The following is a 6,710-nucleotide window of genomic DNA, read 5'->3' as shown; positions in this document are numbered from 1 at the left end:
AAGCAAATATTTGACCACGAAAATGGAAACTTGAACTCAAATCCATAACAGACCATTCATTCATCAAGCTATTTTTTTCAATTTGAATTCAGCCTACCACCAATTGTTGAATTGACAGGAATGGACGCTCGAGATTGAATTTCAGCGAACCACATTGGAAAGGAGTGGTTAACGTCACCTCTTCGAAGAAAACTGGTGTAAACTTCACGATACGCAGAGAAAGTTATTTGGGATATCTGGTTGGATATAACGTAGTGCTGTGGACATGGCGGATGCTGCTGAGTGCGGTGTGAAAGTGATGTGCCGATTCAGGCCCTTGAACCAACAGAGGAGACCGAAATTCAAGGGCGAAGATACGGTGGTAATAACGGTGAGCAAAACGATTTGATAGACCTAATGTTCATTGTGTAGTCTACAAACACAGCCATGGTGCACAGGTGCTTATATTCACTCACAAATTCAGTTTGGCAAAAGAAACGGTGATGTGTAAATTGATCACGGACATGGGTGGGGCCTAAATGGGCAATTGTTTGGAATAATAATGGTGTAAACGCCAAAAAGGGACCGACATTTTTATAAATAGTTCCTTAACTCTGCTATCAATTGGAAGCAAATCCAGTAATGTACTGCGGTCCAGTAATGTACTGTGAGCTGACACTCATCCGCGCTTGTTTCCTCCTGAATTGCGTGCGCGAATACTCAACACTTGACGTTATCGCGTGTTTTCTGGTGGGGAAACTGAGTTGGATGCGCTCTCATGCACAGATAAAGACGTCAGCTACAAAACAATTCCAAGCAAATTGTTTGAATCACGCCTATCCAATCTTCCATAATCAAAATTGTACCAAATAATGTATTTCATTTTCGCGCCTTCTCAAAAAATACTTTGATATCGTGGGAAGAGTGAGGCTGCCGAGGCTGCCATAGCCTGACGGTGGTGGTGTTTAACAAATGTTCAATTGTTTACATTTATGTCATACATACAAACAAACAAACACACACAAACACACACACACACACACACACACACACACACACACACACACACACACAACTTCACATCAATATCTAAGTGAGCTTGAGTTGACCCTTGTACTCACACACACTGACACTCCAACACAAACACTCACTTCATAATTTTCTCACACACGCATATGGTTGCATATGGCCTGACCAGTGTTTGCCTTAGCCCAGGGGAAGGTTGGGGGTATGGTTGCATATGGCCTGACCAGTGTTTGCCTTAGCCCAGGGGAAGGTTGGGGGTATGGTTGCATATGGCCTGACCAGTGTTTGCCTTAGCCCAGGGGAAGGTTGGGGGTATGGTTGCATATGGCCTGACCAGTGTTTGCCTTAGCCCAGGGGAAGGTTGGGGGTATGGTTGCATATGGCCTGACCAGTGTTTGCCTTTGCCCAGGGGAAGGTTGGGGGTATGGTTGCATATGGCCTGACCAGTGTTTGCCTTAGCCCAGGGGAAGGTTGGGGGTATGGTTGCATATGGCCTGACCAGTGTTTGCCTTTGCCCAGGGGAAGGTTGGGGGTATGGTTGCATATGGCCTGACCAGTGTTTGCCTTAGCCCAGGGGAAGGTTGGGGCTGTGGTTGCATATGGCCTGACCAGTGTTTGCCTTAGCCCAGGGGAAGGTTGGGGGTATGGTTGCATATGGCCTGACCAGTGTTTGCCTTAGCCCAGGGGAAGGTTGGGGGTATGGTTGCATATGGCCTGACCAGTGTTTGCCTTAGCCCAATGGAAGGTTGGGGGTATGGTTGCATATGGCCTGACCAGTGTTTGCCTTAGCCCAGGGGAAGGTTGGGGGTATGGTTGCATATGGCCTGACCAGTGTTTGCCTTAGCCCAGGGGAAGGTTGGGGGTATGGTTGCATATGGCCTGACCAGTGTTTGCTTTAGCCCAGGGGAAGGTTGGGGGTATGGTTGCATATGGCCTGACCAGTGTTTGCCTTAGCCCAGGGGAAGGTTGGGGCTGTGGTTGCATATGGCCTGACCAGTGTTTGCCTTAGCCCAGGGGAAGGTTGGGGGTATGGTTGCATATGGCCTGACCAGTGTTTGCCTTAGCCCAGGGGAAGGTTGGGGGTATGGTTGCATATGGCCTGACCAGTGTTTGCCTTAGCCCAATGGAAGGTTGGGGGTATGGTTGCATATGGCCTGACCAGTGTTTGCCTTAGCCCAGGGGAAGGTTGGGGGTATGGTTGCATATGGCCTGACCAGTGTTTGCCTTAGCCCAGGGGAAGGTTGGGGGTATGGTTGCATATGGCCTGACCAGTGTTTGCTTTAGCCCAGGGGAAGGTTGGGGGTATGGTTGCATATGGCCTGACCAGTGTTTGCCTTTGCCCAGGGGAAGGTTGGGGGTATGGTTGCATATGGCCTGACCAGTGTTTGCCTTAGCCCAGGGGAAGGTTGGGGGTATGGTTGCATATGGCCTGACCAGTGTTTGCCTTAGCCCAGGGGAAGGTTGGGGGTATGGTTGCATATGGCCTGACCAGTGTTTGCCTTAGCCCAGGGGAAGGTTGGGGGTATGGTTGCATATGGCCTGACCAGTGTTTGCCTTAGCCCAGGGGAAGGTTGGGGGTATGGTTGTATATGGCCTGACCAGTGTTTGCCTTAGCCCAGGGGAAGGTTGGGGGTATGGTTGCATATGGCCTGACCAGTGTTTGCCTTAGCCCAGGGGAAGGTTGGGGGTATGGTTGTATATGGCCTGACCAGTGTTTGCCTTAGCCCAGGGGAAGGTTGGGGGTATGGTTGCATATGGCCTGACCAGTGTTTGCCTTAGCCCAGGGGAAGGTTGGGGGTATGGTTGCATATGGCCTGACCAGTGTTTGCCTTTGCCCAGGGGAAGGTTGGGGGTATGGTTGCATATGGCCTGACCAGTGTTTGCCTTTGCCCAGGGGAAGGTTGGGGGTATGGTTGCATATGGCCTGACCAGTGTTTGCCTTAGCCCAGGGGAAGGTTGGGGGTATGGTTGCATATGGCCTGACCAGTGTTTGCCTTAGCCCAGGGGAAGGTTGGGGGTATGGTTGTATATGGCCTGACCAGTGTTTGCCTTAGCCCAGGGGAAGGTTGGGGGTATGGTTGCATATGGCCTGACCAGTGTTTGCCTTAGCCCAGGGGAAGGTTGGGGGTATGGTTGCATATGGCCTGACCAGTGTTTGCCTTAGCCCAGGGGAAGGTTGGGGGTATGGTTGCATATGGCCTGACCAGTGTTTGCCTTAGCCCAGGGGAAGGTTGGGGGTATGGTTGCATATGGCCTGACCAGTGTTTGCCTTAGCCCAGGGGAAGGTTGGGGGTATGGTTGCATATGGCCTGACCTGTGTTTGCCTTAGCCCAGGGGAAGGTTGGGGGTATGGTTGTATACCCCCACACCTTCTACACCAGCTCTGACACTCGTCAGATGTGGCAGGGCTTGCAAACTATTACAGACTACAAAGGGAAGCACAGCCGAGAATGCATGCATCATTTGTAAAGTGGGAAGTGTTAGGTAACCCACTCAAACACGCACACACACACAGACACACACACTTAGGCCTAGTCTAGTTCTTACTGTCTGTTCCACTAATTCAGATAGATTCATAAATGAGATATTCACTAGAAGTCTAGAGTATCATGTAAAATAAAGCAATGCACCATGTAATCCTCTTATTCTTGCCCCGACAATTAGAGGTATTGATTTGCAGTATAATTTCAATTTTGTAACCTACAGTAGTCTAATTGCTTATCAGAAAGAAGCTGATGATTTCATTGATATAATTGCAAAGCCTCAAACAGCTTCACACCGGTCGCAAATTAAATGAGAAATAAAAAGAACATGAATGATTTAACAGATACAGAGGATACACTGTATACATTATATTGAACTGAATGAATGATTCATTTGTATGTGTTATAGTTTAAAACACATTGTTGTAAACATTGACATGAGACTACAATGTGTAGGCTATTGAGGGGATAGATGTTCTTCAGTGTTAAAGCGAACAAGTTCAGCCTTGTTCCAGTTCTGTTCCAGTCTGTGTGTTTTATAGGGGTGAAATAGTGCTGTGTCTTTCTTTACTATTGATAAATGTTCCCTCTAAACAGAGGCAGGAGCACAGTCTCTTGGGTAATTCTGTCTCCATGACGATGGAGGCAAGAGGTCATTAGAAATGATTGACAGGGGAGTAGAAGGTCACTGGCTGGAATCATCATCAACAATTACAAACACACAGACATACAGTTGCTGCGTGTGCTCTTACACTAGTTATCCCTGACCAAGAGCAGGAGAGTGTATGGCTGGTCACATGCTGTACAGGTGTACACCTGACACCGTTTTACTCCCACAGCAACACATGAACTCTCCCTCTCTGCATCAGGTTTGCCAAAGGAGCATGTTGTCTTTACTTTCCCTAGGTGATGCAGAGAAGGTTAATTCTGCTGAAAGACATTCCTAGTCAGGCAGTCTTCCACCATAGTGATGTCCACAGCACACAATGAGAGCATGTTGATTTGTATGTATGTAACCGGTGTCTGTATACAGGCTCGCTACTTTTATAGCCTCGCTACTGTATATAGCCTCACTACTGTTATTTTTCACTGTCTTTTTACTGTTGTTTTATTTCTTTACCTACCTATTGTTCACCTAATACCCTTTTTGCACTATTGGTTAGAGCCTGTAAGTAAGCATTTCACTGTAAGGTTGTATTCTGCGCACGTGACAAACAAACTTTGATTTGATTTAATAATGCTTGTTCTGAATCCTTCATGGGGATGGAAACCATGCTCTCCAGCAGAGCGAAGGTCTGTTCCTTTGGGACAACATCTATTCTTGAGAAAATGGCATTTTGACCATGTGTGTGTGTTTGCGTCTGCTTGCTGCGTGTGTGTGTGTGTGTGTGTGTGTGTGTTCACACATCATTTATTGAGATTGTGGGGTATGTGTGTTTGTGTATACACATCATTTATTGAGATTGTGGGATATAGTGTATGTGTGTGTGTGTGTTCACACATCATTTATTGAGATTGTGGGATATAGTGTATGTGTGGTCACATTTGTAAATCTGGCATATTTCTGCCATACTGCTGTGGGTTTCCTATTTGTCTTTCAAGCTAGGCTGAAGTAATGCTTACATGTCAATTAGAACACATGGGGTGTATTGACCTGAGGTGCCTTTATAGGAGATGTGGCATGTTACTACGTAGTTCATTCTATATTGAACACGTTCTCTTACAAAGACATTGGAATGGTTGAGAGTGACAACCTTGTCTCTTACAAAGACATTGGAATGATTAAGAGTGACAACCTTGTCTCTTTGGAGGTTGGAATGATTGAGAGTGACAACCTTGTCTCTTACAAAGACATTGGAATGGTTGAGAGTGACAACCTTGTCTCTTACAAAGACATTGGAATGATTGAGAGTGACAACCTTGTCTCTTTGGAGGTTGGAATGATTGAGAGTGACAACCTTGTCTCTTACAAAGACATTGGAATGGTTGAGAGTGACAACCTTGTCTCTTTGGAGGTTGAAATGATTGAGAGTGACAACCTTGTCTCTTACAAAGACATTGGAATGATTGAGAGTGACAACCTTGTCTCTTTGGAGGTTGGAATGATTGAGAGTGACAACCTTGTCTCTTACAAAGACATTGGAATGATTGAGAGTGACAACCGTGTCTCTTACAAAGACATTGGAATGATTGAGAGTGACAACCTTGTCTCTTTGGAGGTTGGAATGATTGAGAGTGACAACCTTGTCTCTTACAAAGACATTGGAATGATTGAGAGTGACAACCTTGTCTCTTTGGAGGTTGGAATGGTTGAGAGTGACAACCTTGTCTCTTTGGAGGTTGGAATGATTGAGAATGACAACCTTGTCTCTTTGACAGTTGTCACCCCCCCCCCCCCCCCCCCCCCCCCGCCCTCTCCCAGAACACAAAGCAGTACCTTAACAATGCTGAGAAGATCTTGGTCTCGACTGAACAAGAGATTGAGACACAGAAGACAGCCTTCCTGTCACAGAGAGGAAGAGAGGGGGGGGGGGGGGGGGGGTAGAGAGGGGAAGAGGAGAGCAAGAGGGAGAGGGGGGGTAGAGGGGGGAAGAGTGAGAGAGCAAGAGGGAGAGGGGGGGTAGAGTGAGAGAGGAAGGGAAACAGAGAGAGAGAGATGGGCGGGTAGAGAGGTGAAGAGTGAGAGAGCAAGAGAGAGAGAGATGGGAGGTAGAGAGGGGAAGAGTGAGAGGGGGTAGAGAGGGGAAGAGTGAAAGAGGGAGAGGGGGGGTGGAGAGGGGAAGAGTGAGAGCGCAAGAGGGAGAGAGGGGAAGAGTGAGAGAGCAAGGGAAACAGAGAGAGAGAGAAAGAGAGAGAGAGAGCAAGAGAGAGAGATGGGGAGGGGGTAGAGAGAGGAAGAGTGGGAGAGGAAGGGAAACAGAGAGAGAGAGAGAAAGAGAGAGAGAGCAAGAGAGAGAGATGGGGAGGGGGTAGAGAGGGGAAGAGTGGGAGAGGAAGGGAAACAGAGAGAGAGAGAGAGAGAGAGATGAGGAGGGGTAGAGAGGGGAAGAGTAGGAGAGGAAGGGAAACAGAGAGAGAGAGAAAGAGAGAGAGAGAGCAAGAGAGAGAGATGGGGAGGGGGTAGAGAGGGGAAGAGTGGGAGAGGAAGGGACACAGAGAGAGAGAGAGAGAGAGAGAGAGAGATGAGGAAGGGTAGAGAGGGGAAGAGTAGGAGAGGAAGGG

General features: G+C 47.8%; 1 pseudogene; it reads left to right on the top strand.

The window, feature by feature from the left end:
- The first annotated feature begins 265 nt into the window (after window positions 1–265).
- Window positions 266–6,710, top strand: part of LOC139380127 (kinesin heavy chain-like) — a 38,271-nt pseudogene continuing 31,826 nt past the window's right edge.

The sequence above is a fragment of the Oncorhynchus clarkii genome, chromosome 22, assembly GCF_045791955.1.
Source record: "Oncorhynchus clarkii lewisi isolate Uvic-CL-2024 chromosome 22, UVic_Ocla_1.0, whole genome shotgun sequence".
Lineage (NCBI taxonomy): Eukaryota > Metazoa > Chordata > Actinopteri > Salmoniformes > Salmonidae > Oncorhynchus > Oncorhynchus clarkii.
The sequence above is the reverse complement of the archived record's forward strand: the minus strand, read 5'-3'. Positions and strand labels throughout refer to the sequence as shown.